The sequence below is a fragment of the Suncus etruscus genome, chromosome 14, assembly GCF_024139225.1.
Source record: "Suncus etruscus isolate mSunEtr1 chromosome 14, mSunEtr1.pri.cur, whole genome shotgun sequence".
Classification (NCBI taxonomy): domain Eukaryota; kingdom Metazoa; phylum Chordata; class Mammalia; order Eulipotyphla; family Soricidae; genus Suncus; species Suncus etruscus.
The window spans coordinates 77904341-77928830 of NC_064861.1; positions in this window are offsets into that span (position 1 = coordinate 77904341).

A 24490-nucleotide genomic window follows, 5' to 3' on the forward strand; every position below is an offset into this window, starting at 1 on the left:
TTTTTTTTTCCCAGCCTTTAGGAAACAACCTGGAACTCCTAGTGTTCTGTGAGTAAAACAAATTTGCTTATGGATTTTTGTGTATAAAGTGAAAGGAAGTTCTAGAAATAAGAGTTTACTAAATAGTTTATAAAAAAAAACTACAAGCCTTAATTGGTTATGTACTGTCTGCAGACAACATGATGGTATTGTAGGAGCAACTGCTGAGTTGGTAAATTGAGGAAAACACTACTGGGAAATTTTTTGTCTAAAATTGTGCAGCAATTTACTGACTGGCTTTGAATAGTATCTAAACTTTTCTATGAGTAGTCATAAAAAATGAAGATGCTTACCTCTCAATGCTTGGTGAAAAGCCATTACAAAATACACATAAAATACAATGTTTTGGTTTGGTTTGGGGACACACCAGCAGTTCTCAATGGTTATTCCTGGCTCTACACTCAGGGATCATTCCTGACAGGCTCAGGAAACCATATGGTATTCTGGGGACCCAAACTGGGATAGACCTTGTGCAAGGCAAGTGCCCTACTTACTTTAACTATCTCTAAGGTCCTGTTTTTAATGTAATAATTCACTTTCAAGTTGTAGTTAAAAGCAAACCCATTCTATGTTGTCATATACATATTTAGGAAGATAAGGTATCGAAAATACCATGTATGGTCATAATTGGTCCTTATTAGAGAAATAAATTCTAATTTTCCCTAATTATTTCTAATTAAGATAAATATAATATAGAAAGTTAACCAGAACCCCAAAAAAGAAAACACTAAAAGAATTCTACTTTTATCTGCAATTAAAAAAAGAGGTTAATAATTTCCTTCAAATATTTGCATGTTGTTCACTTTGACTCATATTGTAAGTAATAATATCTGCCATGTATAAGCTCATTTTGCAAAAATACTTGAAATTTATAAAGTTATAAAAATTGTTCAAATGTGTATTAAGGCCCATTGTGAGTAACCAGGTCCTCACTGGAATAGAAATCATTGTGAAGAGGTAGGAGGGGTGATGTACTTAGAATAGCACCTTTTCTAGGAGCCCACCAATAACAGCAGCCAGGAAACTACTGCTTCATAATTTAGGAACAAAGCAGTAGGAATGAGGATAAAATGAACTCAGTGACTAACATTTAGAAAGTGTGAACAGGCCAGGTTCCCAGGGAGGTGTATGGAAGCAGGAAGAGAGTCCAAGAAGACCTGAGTTTTAAACCCAGATACTAAAAACCCTTTGAAACTCCCTCACTTTTTGTGGATTAACTGAAAAACAGAATTTAACACCAATTACCTCTTAACCTGAAATTAACATCACTGAGGGGCCACTTCTCTGGGAAATCTTAAGTAGATTAATAGGGTAATTTACATATATAGATCTAAACAATATCTGGGGAAATTGGCTTTTGAGACACCATGTGTTTTCACTCATCAAAGACCCATTTAGAGACATCGCCACATCAGGAAACCATTTGTGAAAAGCATTAAGATATCAGCAGATAAATGTTCTAAAACCAGGACAAATAAGTTGCCACTAGCCAAGAAAATATGAAGAAATGCTAATACTGACCAGGAAGAATAATATCAAATGAAACAATAATGTGTTACTATTTTCAACTATCAACTTTTATGACTGTGTTAGTCATCAGAGCCTTCACCAAATATTTCAACTCTCCCTAACGGACCCATGAAGGAAATGCTTCCTGGGTCTCTGTGGGTGGCACCATGTGACTACTTTTGGCCAATAAGTCATGAGTCAAAGAGATGTTTGTCACTTCTGGGCTAGCTCTCAGCTGCCAGTGGGAGACGCCCAGAGCTCTTTTTCCATCTGCAGCAGTGACCAAACAGCATTCCAGATGGCAACTGTCAATTGTTGTCCCAGACTGAGGATACCTGGAGCAGAGCCTAACTGACACAGGATGAGCATGGAGCCTGAGCAAGAAGTAAACTTGGGTTGTCACAAGTCATTAGGAATTGAGGGCTTTTAATAACCCTGCTATTGGATTCAATGATGATCTTCAATGCTCCTAAGGGAATCAAATGTAAAAAGCCCTCTTATTTAAAATATGATTACCCTCTTAGAATTCTACTTATAAGACTATACACAAAATGAACTAAGAAATAAAAACGAAATATAGAAAATGCTTTGTAAAGTTCAGAAGAATAACCAAAGGCATGGCCTTTGTCAGAATGACAGAAGTTTGAATTCTGGCTTGCTGCCTCTTTTGTAGCCCGTGATGATTCATTTAATAGTCTAAACCTTCATTTCTTGATCTTTTAAGATGAACAAGTTAATATTCCCTTGCCTCTCTGCCAGTAACACCCACACATCATAAAGTCACTTTCTTAAGCTGCACAAAGGAAACTTGGACACAGCACCGTGAACAACCCAAAAGTAGTAGTGTAGCAGGGTAAGCACATAAAATGCATACCATTTAACCTAGAAGATGTTTGTATAATATTAACTCTAAATTCAATAAACAAAATAGATTACTGAATAGAATCAAAATATGAAAAAACATAAAAGCAAAAATTAGGTATAGAAACATGTCAAAATCATAATACATGGTGCCTGGAAAATAAAATTATTGATGTTTTATTTTTTTTCTATTTTTGTTGTCCACATTTCCTAAATGAATCTTCCTGGAAGGGATTTCTAAAGTCTCAAATGCTGTCTTTATTCTTTCTCATTCCTTGTGTGATCCTGGAAAAGTTGCAAGTCATATCCTTTTAAAACCTATATCAAAGCACCATGATTTGCAAAATTATTCATAGTTGCACTTTAGACATTCCAGCTCCAATCCCACCACTAGTGTGTTTTTCCCTATACCAGTGTTCCAGGTACTCTCCCACCTATTCACCCATCCTCTGCCTGACATCTTAACAAGCACTGTTTCTGTTGATTTTGAGTTACACCCAGCAGTATGCTCAGGGTTTACTCCTGACTCTGAACTCAGGGGTCACTCTTAGTAGGCTTGGGGGAGCATATGTAGTGCCAGGCATAGAACTTATGTGAGTCACATTCAAGGCAAATTCCCTACCTGCTATTCTATCACTGACTCAACATTTTAATCTTTTGTTGTTGATGTTTAGATTTCTCATTTTTAGTTTTCGTTTTCAACTAGTCTATTCCTTCATTACCCAACTATTTCTTTCCTTTTATTCCCTTTATCAACCTTTATCAACCTTGTGAGCTCAGCACTCCATCTTTCAAGCATTGCATGTTCTTATCCAGTTATTTTATACCACATATCAGTGAGATCATCCTCTCTCTGTCTTTTTATGTCTTACTTAATCTAACATGTTAGCTTCCATTTTGCCATGAATTGCTTGCTTTCATTGCTCCTTGCAGCTGTATTATTCCATTGTGTATATGTCCCACATCTTCATGATTCATTTATCTATATTAGACATCTAGGTTGATTCTATGTCTTAGCTATTGTACAAGTGCTACAATGAATAATGGTCAGCATAAGTCTTTTTGAATGAATATTTTTATGTCCTGGCCATCAATACCCAGAAGTAGAATTGCTGGATCATATAGCTCAGTCCTTAGTTTACTGAGATACCTTCACACCGTTTTCCATAAAGATTGAACCAAACAACATTACTATCAGTAGTGGACAAGAGTTCATTTTATCACCACACCCCCACCAATACAGATTGTTTTTACTATTTTTCATATGTGCCATTCTCATTGTTATGACAGGATATTTCATTGCTGTCTTGGTTTGGGTTTCCCTAATGATAAGTGATAATGAGCTTATTTTCCTATGCCTATTGTCCATCCATTTTTCTTCCTCATAGAAGTCCCTGTTCATTTCCACTCCCCATTTTCATATGTTTTTTAGTTTATTTTTGCTCATCTTTTTGAATACTTTATCTATCTTGTATATCAACCCCTTAATGTGCTAAATGCAAATATTTCTCTCATTCAGTTAATTATCTTTTAGTTCTACTCTGTGTTTCCTTTGGCATGTAGAAATTCTTTAATTTGGCATAATCCCAGAAAATATATTCGATGGGTGATCTCAAGAAAAAAATTAGAAGAATCTTACAGGGTTATACATAATGCCCAGAATATAATGAATAGGCAAGGAATTTTGAACATTTTATTGTGATTATCCTTATGTATTTCTTTCATCATGTGGGATAGAACAATATTTTAAAATCTAAGGCAATAACATTGATAGCAAGGGATTTCCTGTAGTCCATACAGTGCCCTTTACTTGGGGGAGTTTATAGTTCAGGGAAGGCTCAAAGCAATGGAAGAGGAGATCAGGATCCCAATCCAAAACACAAAACTGGTTAGCCTTGGCTTAAGAAAAAGAGATGGCCCAAGCACCATCCCAGGAAAGACACTTGTCTTAGAACTGCCACATCCCCAAGGTCAGGGCCAGCATGTCAGGAGTGAGCAGAGGCTCTAGCTGACAGCTGCTCCAGCGGCAGCTGGCTCACCCCCATGATGGATGGGAATTACAGCAGTTTTCAAGAGACCAACAGAAGGCAGCCCGTGTCCTGATAAGCTATAACAACAGTAGTAAAGTTCTAAGGAGACCAGAGGGTCTCCACAACCACACACTTCCCTGGGCCACGGTTGCAGTAATTATTACAGTGACAGCTGGGCAGCCCAGGGACATGACTGGAATAGGCTAAGGCATGAGCATATGGTGCTGCTGGTAGGCAAGACGAGGGCCCCCCTCCCCTGCCACCCACATTCAGCTCCATGCTCACGTCTGATTGTCAGGAGGCTATGACAGAACATTTTTGCAGGCTGGGGAAGGAGGCTTGGACCCCACAGTGGTTTTCAAGTGCTCAGGCCAGGCCACAAAAAGAGTTTCCTAACTGCCAGCCAGTCCAGCTCTCAGATTTTTATCCATCATCTCTTGCTACTCCCCTCTGCTACCACTACCTAAGCAGGATCAGCACTTGAATGAACTTACTCCAGTCAGCCTTCCCTTTCATCTGCTTGGAAATAGAGTGTGCCTCCCCTTCTTCCATAATCCAATATTTATTGACTAAATTGAGTACCTGTAATGATTCTGAACCAAGTGTAGACCAAGAGAGAGACACCCTACTGAGGTTGAAGTGCTAAAGAGAAAGACAACTAAATGAGAAACTAAAAAGCAAAACTTTGGACTGGAGCTATGATGAAGTGTGATAACAAGAAGTAACTCTACCAGTGGTCCTCAAACTATGGCTCGTGGGCCACATATTGTATTTGTATCTGTTTTGTTTCTTCATTGCAAAATAATATATATGCAGTGTACATAAGAATTCGTTCATAAGTTTTGTTTTTACTATAGTCAGACCCTCCAATGGTCTGAGGGACAGTGAACTGGCCCCCTGTTTAAAAAGTTTGAGGACCCCTGTGTGAGACCAAAACAGGCCTAAAGAAATAAAGAAAGGGGGCCAAGCAGTGGTGCAAGCAGTAGGGTGCCTTGCAAGTGGTTGACCCAGGATGGACTGCAGTTCAATCCCTGGGCATCCTATATGGTCCCCCAAGCCAGGAGCAATTTCTGAGTGCAGAGCCAGGAGTAGCTAGATCACTGCCAGGTGTGGCCCAAAATTAAAAACATTAATAATAATGTGAAGTAAAATAAGTCAGAAATGCAAAGGTAAACATCATCTACTTTCACTTATTTTTTAGAATAAAAAAAGAAACAAACAAACAAATGTATTGTTTTGCTGATTTGTTTCTTTCTTTTTTCTTTTTCTTTCTTTTTTTTTCTTTTATTTATTTATTTATTTATTTATTTATTTATTTATTTATTTTTTGAGGACCACAGTCAGAAGTGTTCAGACTGACTCCTAGCTCTATGCTCAGGAGTCAATCCTGTCAATGCCAGGGAGTAAATCATCATTGGCCAGGTGGAATGCAAGTGCTATAACCACTGTACTAACTCTACAGCCAAAAGCAACAACAACACTTTAATTTTGACAACAGAAAGGAGGTTCCCAAAGGGTCAGGTGTGTGTAAAAAGCAGAAGGGGAATGGTAAATCAACTTTGGTGGTGGGAATTGTGTGATATATAGAGTTGTCAAGGTGTAAAGCTGTGTTTCTGACATTAACCAATGCTACTTCAATATTTAAAATATAGGGTAGATATTCAATTGGCACAAAATAAAGAAATTAGGTGATGTGGATGGAAATATTAGCTGATACCACAGTAATCACTTTGCAACATGTGAGCATGCATTCATGATCATACATGAACAAATAAATTTGTGCATCTTAAACTTAGTGCTCTGTGCCATTTATATCCAAATAAATATAGGGGAATGGTTAAATATAGTCCATAGTGAGAAAGAGATGAAGAAAGTGATCTGATTACTTCAGGAAAGAGATAAGTCTGAGTAAATAACTAGGGATTTGGGAGGATTTTCGTTACAGAGACAACAGAAAATCAGGGAAGTCTTGAAGTTAGGAAAAGGAGGGGAGCAGAACAGGAGCCAGGGCCTAGCACAGGCCCCTGTACGGTTTGTAGCTCTCTTTGTGGAACTCGGAAGCACTTTTCATGTCTCTGTTTAAGTGTTTTTAACTGCCTTTATAGACAGACTTCCCAGAGTGTTTTGTTATCATTTCATGCACACACACACACACACACACACACACACACACACACACACACACACACACACACACACATTCGGGGATAATGCTTGGTGCAGAAAGGGCAGGACTGGGTTCTGCATCCAGACCTGGATATCTGAGAATGCAGGCAAATGAGGTGGGCCTACCAGGATGGGACACAAATTTAGAAACTCAACATAGATATCTCCCCCCATCACAGAGGTATCAATAGTCCATACCCAGTCCAACTCCACGGTTGTCTTCTAATTAGTGTGTGGGTTCATATTTAACCCTTGACTATTGGCTAAGAATTTAGGCTCCTATCTTTCAAGCACTGTGTTTCTACAGCTAAATGCCTCTGCTCCTATCGACACACCGTCAATAAAGAGGGAGGCGCTGGGCTCCTCTGTCTGAGCACATCATGTGGTCCAGATGGACTCGGCAGCTGGCAACTTCGCATCTCCTGCCACTCTGCCCCGAGAGCCGCTTTACAGCATTTCGTGATTTAAGAACTGTTGTGAGGGTCAAGGCACACAAGTTCTAGGTATTAGTCCAAATCCCAGATCCCAGATTCCTTCGTCTTCTGAAACTTAAAAGTAGCATTTACCATGGGGTTCTAATTTAGCTTCCATTATTTCCTGAAAATGATGGAATACGCGCACACCACACATGCACGCAGAAGAAAATCCAAATCACCAATGATTCCCTCCATTCAGATATGAACATTTGGTAATAAAATGCAGATTTCTTCATATGCTCTTTAACTATACCACTCACTTTTGCCTAATATAAGGGCACTTAGCTCATGTCACTAAATTGTTTCTATACTAGCACATAACTTTCTACCATGGAAGTTTCCTGTACTTCAACCAATCCTTTATTGTACCACATTTTATGGTAACTACTATAAATGAATTCACTAGAATAAACATCCTAGAAACAAAATGTAGAAAAGGTTTTCACTAGAATATAATCAGAGTGAAAAGAGTGGTTCAAAGGAATTTTTCATTTTTCACAATTTGGTTATACATTGCAAAATTGCATTTTAAGAATACATTGTTTTTCCTCCCCTAACAAAATATTTTCTGCACCTTAACAGTTCAACAGTTCACACTTCTCTATATCTTTCTGTATTTCTAGATCTGAGCAAAATGCATATTATTCTTTTAAATGTTAACTCCTGATTTCAGGGGAGGATATTGTTTTATTTATTTTTTGACATATATTGGCCATTGTGATTATAAAATTTTCTGCTAATTTTTGTTGCCCACTTTCTTTCATAAGTCATTTAATTATAGATTTGTAATCATTTTTATATAATAAAGATATTAAACTCTTTAGTTGCAAAAGCTTCCGTTTGGTTTAGCAACTATTTTTAATGACTACTTTAATATAAAGAACTTTGTCATTTTCAGCATTCAAATCCCCTCATCTTTCATTTTGAGAATTTGTCTTTATATGAACTCCAAGAAATAACTTATAATCGATGACATCAATACTATGTATAGGGACTATGACGTCGATACTATTCAAACCTTTTTTCTTAAATTCACTCGAGGGCTTCAACTTTCACATTTAAATATTTTATCATTCTAAAATTTATTAGCACCTGTTATACTGTAAAGATCTTTTTTTTTTTTCAACATGGTCAACAAATTGACCCAATTTGACACGCGAAATTCTTTCCCTTTTCCCTGCTGATTTGAAATGCCACGTTTATCTTATATAAAATTCATATTTACATGGGCCTGCTTCTGCTCTCTTTGTACAGATTCATTGATTTATCTGTCTTTTCCTCTAGTGAAACCAGACTGTTGAGATAGAACACAAAGCTACAAGTATGCCAATGTCCCCTTGCTCACCAAAAATAAGAGTCTCTCTTTTTACCTTATATTTTTTTCTTTTAAAATCTTCTTGGCAATCATAAATTTCCAGAGGAGATTGAGAATATTTCATAAATCACTACCCATTCCAAAGTCCTACTGACATTTTAATTTGTATCCCATTAAACTACTTGATGCCACAGAGCAGTGGTACTTTCTCTTTTCTCATCACATTTCCAGATATTTCTTTTGTAGATCATTTTGGAAATTTCTTTTTTTTTAATTTATTTAAACACCTTAATTACATACATGATTGTGTTTGGGTTTCAGTCATGTAAAGAACACCACCCATCACCAGTGCAACATTCCCATCACCAATGTCCCAAGTCTCCCTTCGCCCCACCCGACCCCCGCCTGTACTCTAGACAGGCTCTCCATTTTCCTCATACATTCTCATTATTAGGACAGTTCAAAATGTAGTTATTTCCCTAACTAAACTCATCACTCTTTGTGGTGAGCTTCCTGAGGTGAGCTGGAACTTCCAGCTCTTTTCTCTTTTGTGTCTGAAAATTATTATTACAAGGGTGTCTTTCATTTTTCTTAAAACCCATAGATGAGTGAGACCATTCTGCGTTTTTCTCTCTCTCTCTGACTTATTTCACTCAGCATAATAGATTCCATGTACATCCATGTATAGGAAAATTTCATGACTTCATCTCTCCTGACAGCTGCATAATATTCCATTGTGTATATGTACCACAGTTTCTTTAGCCATTCGTCTGTTGAAGGGCATCTTGGTTGTTTCCAGAGTCTTGCTATGGTAAATAGTGCTGCAATGAATATAGGTGTAAGGAAGGGGTTTTTGTATTGTATATTTGTGTTCCTAGGGTATATTCCTAGGAGTGGTATAGCTGGATTGTATGGGAGCTCGATTTCCAGTTTTTGGAGGAATCTCCATATCGCTTTCCATAAAGGTTGAACTAGACAGCATTCCCACCAGCAGTGGATAAGAGTTCCTTTCTCTCCACATCCCCGCCAACACTGTTTATTCTCATTCTTTGTGATGTGTGCCATTCTCTGCGGTGTGAGGTGGTATCTCATCGTTGTTTTGATTTGCATCTCCCTGATGATTAGTGATGTGGAACATTTTTTCATGTGTCTTTTGGCCATGTGTATTTCTTCTTTGTCAAAGTGTCTGTTCATTTCTTCTCCCCATTTTTTGATGGGGTTAGATGTTTTTTTCTTGTAAAGTTCTGTCAGTGCCTTGTATATTTTGGAGATTAGCCCCTTATCTGATGGGTATTGGGTGAATAGTTTCTCCCACTCAGTGGGTGGCTCTTGTATCCTGGGCACTATTTCCTTTGAGGTGCAGAAGCTTCTCAGCTTAATATATTCCCATCTGTTAATCTCTGCTTTCACTTGCTTGGAGAGTGCAGTTTCCTCCTTGAAGATGCCTGTAATGTCCTGGAGTGTTTTGCCTATGTGCTGTTCTATATATCTTATGGTTTGGGGGCTGATATCGAGGTCTTTAATCCATTTGGATTTTACCTTTGTACATGATGTTAGCTGGGGGTCTAAGTTTAATTTTTTGCAAGTGGCTATCCAATTGTGCCAACACCACTTGTTGAAGAGGCTTTCTTCAAATTTCTTGTCTGTAGACATGGTAAATATCATGATGAATATCATGGTATCATCATATCACTGATATGTGGAAAAATACCTTTTAATTTATGTATTTTGACTGAATTTATTTTGACTTATTTTGACTGAATTTTCTTTTCAAATTTTATAACAAAATAGTAATTTTCTGTTATTTCACTGGTGGATCTGAGTAAACAGTTCTGTCACATGTAAATGAAATAAATGTCACTGATTTTAAATATCTATTCTTCTTATTTTACTTTTATTTTAGTGGCTAGAATTTGAAAACATGATGTGACTATAATAAAAATTGTGAAAATTATTTTTATTTAATTAAAAGTACTTCTAAGTTCCCATCTGTAAATTGTGATTCAGCTATTGTTTTAGAAATAAGAGAATATTTCTTGACAACATTTTAAGTTTTAATTTTGATTATACTAAATATATAAATCTGTGATTTTTTTCTTGTGGGTCTTAAATTTCTTTAAAAATTGTAGAACACATACAGTGGGAGAAGTTAAGAAGAGGGTAGATAAAAGGATTTCTGGGATATTAGTAAAGGAAAGAGGACACTGGTGGTAGATAGGATGTTAGAACAATGTTTGAATAAGCCTATCATTAACTAAATAAATTGTAAATCATTGTCTTGTAAATCATTGTATTGTATTATAAATTATTGTACTTAAATAAAAAAGAAAATAATAATAAAATTAATGGCAGACAAAAGATAGTAGTAGCACCAGTAACAACAGCATTAGTAGTAACAATAAATATTATAATGTATTATTCTAGCAGCCCCGGGGGTGAGGGAAGAGGATATGAGAGGTAGGACAGGAAAGGAGGTGGAGGGAGGCCAATTCGGTGATGGGAATTCCCATGATTTTATGCTAATATGTACCTAAAATATTATTGTCAACGATATGTAAGCCACTATCATTAAAATAAAAATTATATTAAAAATAAAAAAATTGTAGAACGAATTATTTTATTTTTCTTTTTTTTTTTTTTTTTTTTTTTTTTTTTTTTTTTTTTTGGTTTTTGGGCCACACCCTGTGACGCTCAGGGGTTACTCCTGGCTATGCGCTCAGAAGTTGCTCCTGGCTTCTTGGGGGACCATATGGGACGCCGGGGGATCGAACCGCGGTCCGTCCTAGGCTAGCGCAGGCAAGGCACCTTACCTCCAGCGCCACCGCCCGGCCCCGAATTATTTTATTTTTCTAACAGATTTTAATAAATTTTATTTAATGTTTTTTATTACTCCTTTTAATATCTATGCTAAGATTCCATATTAATAGTAATATAGCTTTATAAAATCTTTTTGGTACCAGAGAGGTTCCTAAAACCTAAATTCACAAAAACAATTTAAGTAAATAAATATATACTTTTAATAAAATATACTTTTGGTGACTTTCATATTTTTATATAATGTATTTTGTGTTCCAAAAAGAGTTCTATAATCTTAGAGTTTTTAATACAATATTTTAACATACTCTAATTTATTCATTGTAAAATATTGTTTAATATTATACTACTCCCACTCATTACCTAATTTTAAAAATATTTCAGCATAAATTTACTTTTAATTTTCCTGCTAAATGTATCATAAATTAACTTACGTTTTAAATAAGGACCTATTTATTTTGCTCCTTGTTTGTTTTTGCTCTTAATAATAATGCATTATATTTTGATGACTTGAATTTTGTTTAATGTAATGTTTAAGGTAAATAATTGTTAACATGTTAGTATTGAATTAAGTTCTGTTTATGTCTTGCAAACAGATGATCTGGATTTGATGTCCTAGAATATGATCCTCAAGTTCCACCAGGAGTAATCTCTGAGCACCTCACCCAGAGTAAGATTAGCTAAGTATGGCCCAAGAATCAAAACCAAGGAAAAATACGTACAATAAAATTAGCAGAGCATGAAATAACAATAAATGTTACTATACAAAAATTAGGGAATCTGGGGCCAGAGAGATAGCACAGCGAAAAGGTATTTGCTTTGCACACAGCTGATCCAGGACAGATGGTAGTTCAAATCCCGGCATCCCATAAGGTCCCCTATGCCTCCCATGGGCGATTTATGACTACAGAGCCAGCAGTAACCCCTGAGTGCCACCGGGTGTGACCCTCCCAAAAAAACAAAAAATTAGGAAAAATTACATCATGACTAAAACTTTTATTGAGATATTGTAAAATTTTGAAATAAATGACAAAAATTGTTTTAATTTAGTAAGAAAAATAATTCAAATGTATAAAGTGTAGAAAATAATAAGATTATCAGTCAACATCACTAGTTCTGTGCTTTTAATATTTTATAACCAATGCAAGTAAAAGAAAGAAGTAGAGATGATTTAATGCAAATAATGTTTAACCTTGGACATTCTTTTTTATTGTTATCTTTTTCTTATTTATTAAGAGTTATATAGAAATTTTATTATAGTTTACTATTTACTGTTAACATATAGTTCATGATTTTACTTGATATATAACTTGCTGTGCATTTTTTTAAATTCAGGAAGTAAAAACTTATTTGTTTTATCCAAATAAAATATTAAGTCATTTCCTCATAACATTTGGCTCAAATTAGTTTTTATTCTATTATTTTGACCCAATTAAAAAGGTTAAAACTTTAAAGGAGTCTTTTAAAAATGTGTCATTTGGGAAACTGGGGACAATGATGGAAGGAAAAGCATACTGATGAAGATTGTTTTATATGGTATGCTTTAACTCAATCATGAACAACTTTTATCATGAAAAAAATACAACAACTGTATTATGAACAACCTTGTAATGATAGTGTTTAAATAAAAATAAATTTTAAAGGTGTCTGGTCATTAATCCATATTGACAGTAACACAGTATAGTGTTTGAATTCTTTTTATAAGAATCATATCATATCAATAGATGCAGAGAAAGGATTTGATAGGGTCCAATACCCATTCTTGATCAAAACTCTCAGCAAGATAGGAATGAAAGGAACCTTTCTGAATATAGTTAAGGCCATCTATCACAAGCCAGTGGCAAATATTATCCTCAATGGAGAAAATCTAAAAGTTTTCCCTCTAAATTCAGGCACAAGACAAGGCTATCCTTTCTCACCACTCTTATTCAACATAGCACTGGAAGTAGTTGCTATAGCAATTAGGCAAGAAAAAGATATCAAGGGAATCTAGATAGGAAAGGAAGAAGTCAAGCTCTTGCTGTTTGCAGATGACATGATACTCTACTTAGAAAACCCTAAAAACTACCAAAAAGCTTCTAGAAACAATAGACTCATATAGCAAGGTGGCAGGCTACAAAATTAACACACAAAAATCAATGGCCTTCCTATACACCAATAGTAATAAGGAAGAAATAGACATTAAGAAAACAACCCCATTCACAATAGTGCCACACAAACTCACATATCTTGGAATCAACTTGACTAAAAATGTGAAGGACCTATACAAAGAAAACTATAAAACTCTGCTCCAAGAAATAAGAGAGGACATGCAGAAATGGAAACACATACCCTGCTCATGGATTGGCAGGATTAACATCATTAAAATGGCAATACTCCCCAAAGCATTGCACAGATTTAATGTGATCTTTCTAAAGATACCCATGACATTCTTCAAAGAAGTGGGTCAGGCACTTTTGAAATTCATTTGGAACAATAAACACCCTAGACTAGCTAAAGCAATTATTGGGGAAAAGAATATGGGAGGAATTACTTTCCCCAACTTTAAACTTTATTACAAAGAGATAGTTATCAAAACCGCATGGAATTGGAATAAAGACAGGCCCTCAGATCAGTGGAATAGGTTTGAATACTTTAAGAATGTTCCACAGACATACAATCACCTAATTTCTGATAAAGGAGCAAGAAATCCTAAGTGGAGCAAAGAAAGCCTCTTCAACAAGTGGTGTTTGCATAACTGGCTAGCCACTTGCAAAAAATTGAATTTAGACCCCCCGTTAACCTCATATACGAAGGTAAAATCCAAATGGATTAAAGACTTCGATATCAGACCCGAAACCATAAGATATATAGAACAACACGTAGGCAAAACACTCCAGGAAATTGAGACTACAGGCATCTTCAAGGAGGAAACTGCACTCTCCAAGCAAGTGAAAGCAGTGATTAACAGATGGGAATATATTAAGCTGAGAAGCTTCTGCTCCTCAAAGAAAATAGCACCCAGGATACAAGAGCCACCTACTGAGTGGGAGAAACTATTCACCCAATACCCATCAGATAAGGGGGCGAATATCCAAAATATACAAGGCACTGACAATACTTTACAAGAAAAATCATCTAATCTCATCAAAAAATGGGGAGAAGTAATAGACAGACACTTTGACAAAGAAGAAATACAAATGGTCAAAAGACACATAAAAAAAATACTCCACATCACTAATTATCAGGGAGATGCAAATCAAAACAATGATGAGGTACCACCCCACACCACAGAGATTGGCACACATCACAAAGAATTAGAACAAGCAGTGTTGGCAGGGAAGTGGAGAGAAAGGAACTCTTATCCACTGCTGGTGGGAATGCCGCCTAGTTCAACCTTTATGGAAAGCGATATGGAGATTCCTCCAAAAACTGGAAATCGAGCTCCCATACAATCCAGCTATACCACTCCTAGGAATATACCCTAGGAACACAAATATACAATACAAAAACCCCTTCCTTACACCTATATTCATTGCAGCACTATTTACCATAGCAAGACTCTGGAAACAGCCCAGATACCCTTCAACAGATGAATGGCTAAAGAAACTGTGGTACATATACAAAATGGAATATTATGTCGCTATCAGGAGAGAAGATGTGAAATTTTCCTATACGTGGATGTACATGGAATCTATTATGCTGAGTGAAATAAGTCAGAGAGAGAGAAAAATGCAAAATGGTCTCACTCATCTATGGATTTTAAGAAAAATTAAAGACATTCTTGCAATAATAATTTTCAGACACAAAAGAGAGAAGGGCTGGAAGTTACAGTTCACCTCATGAAGCTCACCACAAACAGGGATGAGTTTTGTTAGAGAAATAACTACATTTCGAACTATCCTAATAATGAGAATGTATGAAGGAAATAGAAAGCCTGTCTAGAGTACAGGCAGGGGTTGGGTGGGGATCAGGGAGGCTTGGAACATTGGTGATGGGAATGTTGCACTGGTGATGGGTGGTGTTCTTTACATGACTGAAACCCAAACAACACAATCATGTATGTAATCAAAGTGTTTAAATAAAAAATTTATTAAAAAATAAAAAAACAAATACACATAAATAAAAAAAGAATCATCAGCATTTCTCTGTAACTACTTAGAATTTTTAAATAAAACTTGTAGAATCAAACAAACTTGTAAAATCAACAACATAAACTAATAAGAATGTCTCTAATTTTCAACTTAAATTAATAAATAATGGTGTTGATGGGAATTATATATATTTTCTTCTGAGCACAAGCTTATTAAAAATTCTGTCTGCAATTTCTAAAACTTGTACTTAAATTCAACAAGCTTTATCTTGTTCACTTGAGGATTTGAACAGTGGATTCATTAAGTTCAGTATCTAAGAGATATGAAATTGTCAATAGTATGTAAAATGAAACATGTATGTAAAGTGTGTTAATATATTAACATTTTTGTTGAACTAGCATAAATTAGGTTACACTTGCTACAGGTAATGCAAGATTTTTATTCAGCTCACTTATAAATTTATATATCATACTTAATTTCATTTATCTCACTTCGGAACTATGGAAAGACTAAAACACTGTTTTTATATTTGTCACTTAATATATTTTACAAAATATGTAGATAGAAAGCATTTATTATGTACCACCTTTATTATTTGTTCAGAGTTTTGGTTTAAGTTTCTATTTTTTTTTTACTTTTATTTTTTCAGAAAAACTTGGAAGTTATTTTGTTAACTTACAAATGGATATAGGAAGAGGTGAAACAGGAAGAGTAAGGCATTACATCAGAGTTGGGTAGCACTAGGGTACTGCTGAAAGCAATTTGGGAAGCAGACTTATTTAGTATATGTCCCCATTATTCCCCTGATCTTTCCAGTAGGGGTTTCTTTGTAATTCTGGTATTGTTTTATGTACCTATTGCTACTCTCCTCCCCAGTTGGACTATTTAAAGCATATGAGTAAAATCCTCTCTCTTATCACTGACTTCCAGTGCAAGAGAAAAACACTTGATTACTTGAGAGTTTTTGAGTTAACTATTCTTAGTTAGGTTTTTAACACATCTTATCTGCAAAATGTGACATATTTATCTTCCCTTTCTACCTTTATTCTTTCATTTTGCTATTTGGTTACATTGTCAAACAATTCTAGTATTTATATTAAATATTAAAATCATTCGGCACATACTTATCATTTTTACTGATTTTAAATACAAGTGCTAACTATCACTTGAGACAGACATTTGTAAATCTTGTTAAGAAAAAATACCTTATCTTCTCTAAGAAATAGAGAAGAAAGAGCTTAAGCTTGGTAAATGTTAAATAATACAAGGAACCATTGTCGTACTAAGCATTTCCTTGTTTTGCCATTTCCCATTAAGCCCCGTGTCCCCTATTTTTGGAGTCATATACATTTATGTACTTTAATTGTAGTCATGAGAACACTCATAATTTTACAGAATTTCCTTGAAAAAATGAGGTAAATGGACTTTCGACTATTTTTTTTTTTTTTTTTTTGGTTTTTGGGCCACACCCGGCGGTGCTCAGGGGTTACTCTTGGCTGTCTGCTCAGAAATAGCTCCTGGCAGGCATGGGGGAGCATATGGGACACCGGGATTCGAACCAACCACCTTTGGTCCTGAATCGGCTGCTTATAAGGCAAACGCCGCTGTGCTATCTCTCCAGGCCCGACTTTCGACTATTTAAGGATGACTGTTAAGAAAGTTTTCATTTCAATCAAATATATTTGTTGAGTTACCTCCCTTCTTTTTAATTTTTAATGTTTTACGAAGGTGTCCACGATACAGTTATTTTAGACATTCAATGTTCCAAGAACAATACCACTACCAATATGACCTTCTCTTCACCAATGTCTCCATTTTCCCATCTACAACCCCAACCTGACCCCTGTAAGCACAAACAAATCCATTTCATATTGTTTGGTGCAATACAAAGACAAATGGATTTATCAAAACTTATATCAATTGAACTCTATTTGTGATCATTTTTATAGCTCTCAATGGCATTACTAACGTCATTGTCAGTATTTACTGGGATTATTGGTGCTAGCTGAGCCTTCTGTTTTATTGCTTAGGCTCATTGAGCTTGATGGTCTTCTCTGCAACTTTGCCATATTTGCTGTGATCCTATTGGGTTGATTATACTAAAATTTGGAGGTGACATGATGCCACATACATGGCTGAACTATATATACAGGAACTATATACAGCTGGAATGATTTGGTGGCTTGGCAGTTTGATGAAGTTTGGTTGTAGAACTAGACCATTTTTCATAGGGTGCTGGGTGTACTGTGGGCTTCTGGGCTTTCAGACAAAAAGGGGCATCTGCCAGACCCCATTATAGGAGGGGCTCAGTATTGTCAGCCACATCAGTATACCTGGGAAGTATACCATGTACATCAGAATAGCATGGTATTCTCTTTACAAATAGTTGCAGAGAGGGGCTGTTCATCTTTTTTATTATTATTATTATCAAGATCAGTCTTTCAGTTATTGACATTTTTGTTTCTTTTTTCTTTATTAATATTGTGCTTTGGCTTCTCCCCACTTCCCTTTATTGTAGATATTTTAGAAGTCTTACATAGTTTCTATTTGTTTAACCAGTTCTTAGTTTGTTTTAAGCATTGTTTTCTGGTTTCTACTTCATGAAATTTCAGTTTTTATTGCTATTGATAGTTTGATATTTGAGGAGGCTTAATTTGTGGCATTTAAATGATTCTTCAGATGAAACCTTAATTTATTTTTTTTACATTTAAGTTTTAAAGGATAAAAAAATACAAATTTTCCTCTCAAGACAGCTCTGAAAAGAAGATATTTTGTAATTCCAATTTTGATTTTTATCTTCAGCTGAAAGTTTTTATTTTAGTCTGGTTTTTAAGACAAATATTGTTTTAAATTTTAGATAGTTAAGAGGCCATTTTCTATTGCTATCTGATAATATTCTTAAAATAGTCAAAGAATGCAACTGTAGTTTATCTCCTTTGTGAATCTGCTGACATTTTGATGGCCTTATTTGGGTTCAATGAGAAGACAATGAACTCCCATGTAGAGCCAGGAGGTAGTGTGGGTCTCAGCATTCATACGTTGGTTTGTTTGATGGTTCAAGGACTCAAGTGTATGTATTTAGACCCCTTTCCTCAATTTATTTAAACTATTTGGATTATGAATTTATTGTTCAGAGCAGTTTTGATAGAAAATTTCAGGGAAAGTTGTGTATATATGTGTATATATGCCACAACTCCTTAATTTATTTGTCTGTAGAGGACATTTACAGTCTTTCTAGATTACAACTATTGTACTAAGTATTACAATGAATATAGATATACATTTACCATTTAGAATTAATATTTTGTGTTTTAAGGCTAGATTTCAAGACATAAGGAAAATAGGCCTTCCATATAATTCCATGATCTCAAGGTAAGATACTGTTATATACTTGTCATAATGACTTTTAAGGAAGATGTGGGGGTGGGCTCCTAGGCATTGCTCCTGGGCCCTTAACAATGATGACTGGATCTACTACAAAAATGATTTTAAAAAAATACAAAGTGTAGGGGCCTGAGCTGTGGCACAGCGTTTGTCTTGCAAGCTGCTGACCTAGGACGGACCACGGTTTGATCCCCTGGTGTCCCATATGGTCCCCCAAGCCAGGAGCAATTTCTGAGCACATAGCTAAGAGTAACCTCTGAGCGTCACTGAGTGTGGCCCAAAAACAAACAATAACAAAAACAAAAGTGTGTTGGGTAGGGATGGGGAAAAAAAAGAAAAAAAAACAAGCATTTCAAGAATGTATAGCAAGTAGAATTCCTTAGTATCTCTGATGGAAGGATACAAAATAGTATCATACAAAATTATACAAAAATTTCAAAGTGTTAGTCTGAGATTTTTCATAAAAGTTAAACATTCATGTAGTATATGATACAGCTATCCTACTCCTACATATTCACACAGGATAAATAAAAGCATTTCACATAAAGAATATTACACAAATGTTGAGAGAAATTTTAATCTGAATAGCTAAAACCTGAAAACAATCAATTTCTCTCATCTAGTGAGAAAACAAACTCAATTTTCCTCCCTCAGATGATGACTATTACACAAAAATAAAAAGACTTGAATTACTCATATGCTAAACAGTGTATAAGAATCTCAAAAGCATTGCATTTAAAGAAAACAAATGGCTAGATATTGTAAAAAATTTTTGTATGACATTCATAAAAAAATATGGAGTGGAGAAAAGGAGAAAAAGAGAGCAATTGGTTTTTTTTTTTTTTTAGAATGACAGAAATAGGAACCCAGAAAAATAATACAGAGCCCAAAAGAAAAAAAAAAATCTTGCCTTACATGAAACTCGCCCTGGTTTGATCACAGTCACCACAAGGCACCCCCATGTACTGCTGAGAGAAATCATGGCCAGGAATGACCCCAAAATCTAAAGAAAGAAGAAAATATTCTCTATCATAATCATACATATGTCAAATTCATAAAATTTTAAAATCACTTATAAAAATGAGTTAAATTCAAGATTCATTTTAATAAACCTAATTTTTCAAAAGATGCAGAGAATTTCTCAGTCTTTTGACCAATCGCCCCTTTCAGGTGGCGTGATGGTTTTATTGAGAACGGAATTCTGAATCACATTGTTTTTCTCCTCCAAATGCTGAAAGCATTATATTCTAGAATTTAGTGTTGCTTATTAAAACACAAATAACAGTCTTATTCTTATTCCTATGAGATGACTTTTTCACTTGTCCTTTAATTTTTTATGATAATGATAGGAGCAAACCCGTACTGAGAGCTCACAATGTTCTAAGTCCTGTTGGATGCACAATATTCCTGGTGCCTGGATATTTCTCAATGATAAATCCTGTTATGATGTCTTTTTCATTACTGTTCTGAGAACTCAGAGAACAGTTCCAATATAAAGACTACTATCCTTTGGGGAAGTTTCTTCTATTGTTTCCTGGCCATTTCTTTTCCGTCTCAACATCCTCTATTCTCTGTTGCTAGTACTCCCAATAATAAGAATTAGTCCCCATTGGGGATTGGTCCTTTATTTCTCTTATCTCTTATCTCATGTTTCGCCTCTTTGCAGAATTTTCCATTGCTTCGTGGATTTTGACAATCATGTTTTTTAATCTCTGAGACATTTCTTGTTTTCTGAGTGATCCTTTTTCCCTAGGCTACTGTGCTTGTTCTTTGAATGTAATATCATCTTGAATGTTTCTGAATGTGATTTCTATATATGTCTCTAATTTTTTCTTGGTTTTTCTTTGTTATCTGTTATGCATGCCTACACTAGCACACCCTCTCTCCCAACACACACATACACACCTGAGTTGTTTGTTTATATATTAGAGGGTATATGGAAGGGGTAGCTGGGTGAGTTTCCTCTGGTAATAAATTAGTACAATAAGTCCCCCTTGTCTATTGCTGTCTGAGTACTGACTGGAGTTATTTGGAAGCAAGAAATAGCAGGGCAATTTTAGGAGAGGCGTGTAATGGAGAAAGACCCTAAAACTTACCATAAGGAGTGTGGTCAGTCTTGGACATTGCTACTCAATGAAGAAGTCATTTCTTAGATCAGATGTTCTTTACAGGTTATCTGTGTGATGACACCTTTCTCTCCTTCCCTGGAGTTAATTCAAGCAGCTAAATTCAGCTTAGCCTGAACAAATAGGGCCGACTCTTGACATCAAACAGAATCTCTGGCTACATCTTCTAGTTTTTACTGTTCTTGGATTTATTCGATTATAAATTTATTCCTATTTTTTTTTTGATCATCCAGATTTTTTTCTTCCCGGTACAAAAGACCAGTTATTTCCCAGATGTCTGCTCCCTTTTAGTTTACTTCATATGAGAGAGTATTATGTTTTTTTGGGTTTTGTCCATTTTTCTTTCCTTTGTCATTTTGTTTTGATTTTGTTTTGTACGTTTGTCTGGTCATCATAGGACTATAAAATGCACCGGTTGCAGACAATTATGCAATTTATTCTCAAAACCCCCCCAAAATTTCTTTCACCCTTTATCTCTTGCCATCTTACCCATTCCTGCTAAAGGAATGTACCCCATTGCTACATTAAGTCATGATAGTAAAACATTCTTAAATGCTCTGTGCCCATATTAAAGATCCTACAACCACTTCTATATTCATAAGTTCTGCACAATTTGAGGAGAAAAGCAATATTAATTTTATAACAAAGATGAATTATATAATCAATTTTTCTAAATCCTCATTCAATAATATGCTTCTTGACTTGTCAAGGACTGAATGGTTTAAATCTTTCACTATAATTGTGATCTTGTAATAACAACTTTAAAATTATATATATAATTGCCTTTCTCTTTATATAAAGTGAATTCTTAAGGAGGTATAAAAGTTCATGATTATTCTAGCTTCACAATAAAGTGGAACTTCTAATAAGATAAAATAACTGCAGCCTATTGAATTATTTTATCACACATTTCATCAAATACAAATACTGTCAATGCAGCTTTCTTTCATTTTTATATTCTCAGCATATCTGTGTCTATGGTTTTATTTTTATCCTTTACCCCTATTTTTATTTGAATATTTCTCCTAAGCAGTTAAAATTCGCAATTTCAAATTATCTTTCATCTGTAAAGAATTTTAAATCCATCAATTTATTCAGCAAATATTTATTAAGCAACTGTTAATATTAAATCTGATATTCAGAGTTAAAAATGAACATTGTATGAGCTAATATAATAGTTTGCATCCTATTTTATGTAACTATGCTTTCTTTTTATTTTCCAAGTCTCTTCCTATTAAAGGAGGGGATAAATAGGGCTAGAGAGCTATACAAGATGTACTTGTTTTTTTTTGTTGTTGTTGTTGTTGTTGTTTTTTATATATTTTATTTAAACACCTTGATTACATACATGATTGTGTTTGGGTTTCAGTCATGTAAAGAACACCACCCATCACCAGTGCACCATTCCCATCACCAATGTCCCAAATCTCCCTCCTTCCCACCCGACCCCCACCTGTACTCTAGACAGGCTTTCCATTTCCCTCATACATTCTCATTATTAGGACAGTTCAAAATGTAGTTATTTCTCTAACTAAACTCATCACTCTTTGTGGTGAGCTTCCTGAGGTGAGCTGTAACTTCCAGCTCTTTTCTCTTTTGTGTCTGAAAATTATTATTGCAAGAATGTCTTTCATTTTTTTTAAAACCCATAGATGAGTGAGACCATTCTGCGTTTCTCTCTCTCTCTCTCTCTCTCTGACTTATTTCACTCAGCATAATAGATTCCATGTACATCCATGTATAGGAAAATTTTATGACTTCAACAAAATGCAGTTGTAACATATGCTTTTCAATCCCATCTTGGTTCTAAGCCCTAGTATTATATGTGGTCCTTCTGGTTTTTTGTTTGTTTGTTTATTTGTTTTGGTCACAGTGCTCAGGGGTTACTCCTGGCTCTATGCTCAGAAATCGCTCCTGGCAGGCTTGGGGAACCACATGGGATGCCAGGATTTGAACCACTGACCTTCTGCATGCAAGGCAAATGCCTTACCTCCATGCTATCTCTCAGGCCCCATATGTGGTCCTTTAAGCACTTTCAGCACTTTCTACATATAGAGCCAGGAATAGCCCCTGATATAGTAAATTATGTCCATTTCCCCACAAAAATGGGAAAAGAAAATTATCGTTTTTAATGTGTGAATTTTTTCTAAGATAATAAAATAGATTATAGCTTAGCTAAAAAAATTTTTTTATGTTTTTTGGGCCACACCCAGTGACACTCAGAGGTTACTCCTGGCTATGTGCTCAGAAATCGCTCCTGGCTTGAGGGACTATATGAGATGCCTGGGAATCGAACTGTGGTTCTTCCTAGGCTAGCACAAGCAAGGCAGACACCTTAGAGCTTGTGCCACCATTCCGGCTGCTAAAAAAATATTCTTTTTAATGTCTGTAAATGATGAAAGGTTGAAAGTTGTTTCCCTAGTCAAGGTACCAATTTTCACAATAACTATTCTATATAGACTAGAAGTCATAGCCAGAACAATTAAGAATGAGCAAATGAGGAGCTGGAGCATGTGCCAATCCTAGTTTGATCTTTGGAATCATAAATAGTCCCCAAATACCACCAAGAGTGACTCCCTAAGCCATAAATAAGCCCTGGGCATCACTGGATATAGCCGTCTTCCAAAAGAGTGAGAAATACAAGGGATTCAAATAATAAAATATAAATTCAACTTGTCATTTTTTGCAGATTATATTATGTGAGTATATATGAATTTATATAAATATAAACCTCATATTAGAAATATCACAAAAGTTCTACAGTAAAAGTTACTGAATACAAAATGGTAATAAAAATAAGTTGCATTCCAAGTACACTAGCAACAGGGGCCAGAGAGATAGTATAGCTTGTAAGGTAATTGTCTTGCATTCAGCTAGCCTGAATTCAACCTCCTACAACCCATATGGTCCCTAGAACCTGCCAGGAGTTATTCCTTAGGGCAGAGTGAAGACTAATCCCTGAAAATAACAGGGTGGTCTCTCCTTTAACAAAAAAAATTCAGAAAGCAAGAAACTATTTGAAAAAATAGAATGTAAATTCTATTATCATAATTTTAAGGTAATAGATTACTTAAAGATGAGGCCAGAGCAGAGGTAGAGAGATAGCACAGCAGTAGAGCGTTTGACTTGCATGTGGCCGACCCAGGAAGACCCAGATTCAATTCCCAGCTTAACATATGATCCCCCCAGCCTGGAGCACAGAGCCAGGAGTAACCCCTGATGGCAGCTGGGTGTGGCCCAAAAACAAACAAACAAAAATTGAACCAGAGTGATAGCACAGCAGGTGGGGCACTTGCCTTGCATGTGGCCAAACCGGGTTTGATCCCCCGCATCCCACATAGTTTTCTGAGCCTGCCAGGAGTAATTTCTGAGCTCAGAGCCACAAGTAAGCTCTGAGTATCACCAGGTGTGCCCCCCCCAAGAAAGAAAAAAAGTAAATAAAGTACTTAAACAACTAAGGAGGTGAAAGTTCTGTACACTGAAAATAGCACTGAGTAAAAGAAATGGAAGAATAAAAAAATATGTGAAAATATAACCTATTTGTAATTGTGAACACTTGTTTTGTATTGTTTGGGGTCCAACCTGGAGAGTATCATGGCTTACTCCTGATTTTGTGCTCAGGAATTGCTGTTATTAGACTCAGGGGACTTTTTGAGGTACAAGAAATTGAATATGGGTTGGCTGTGTGCAAGGCATC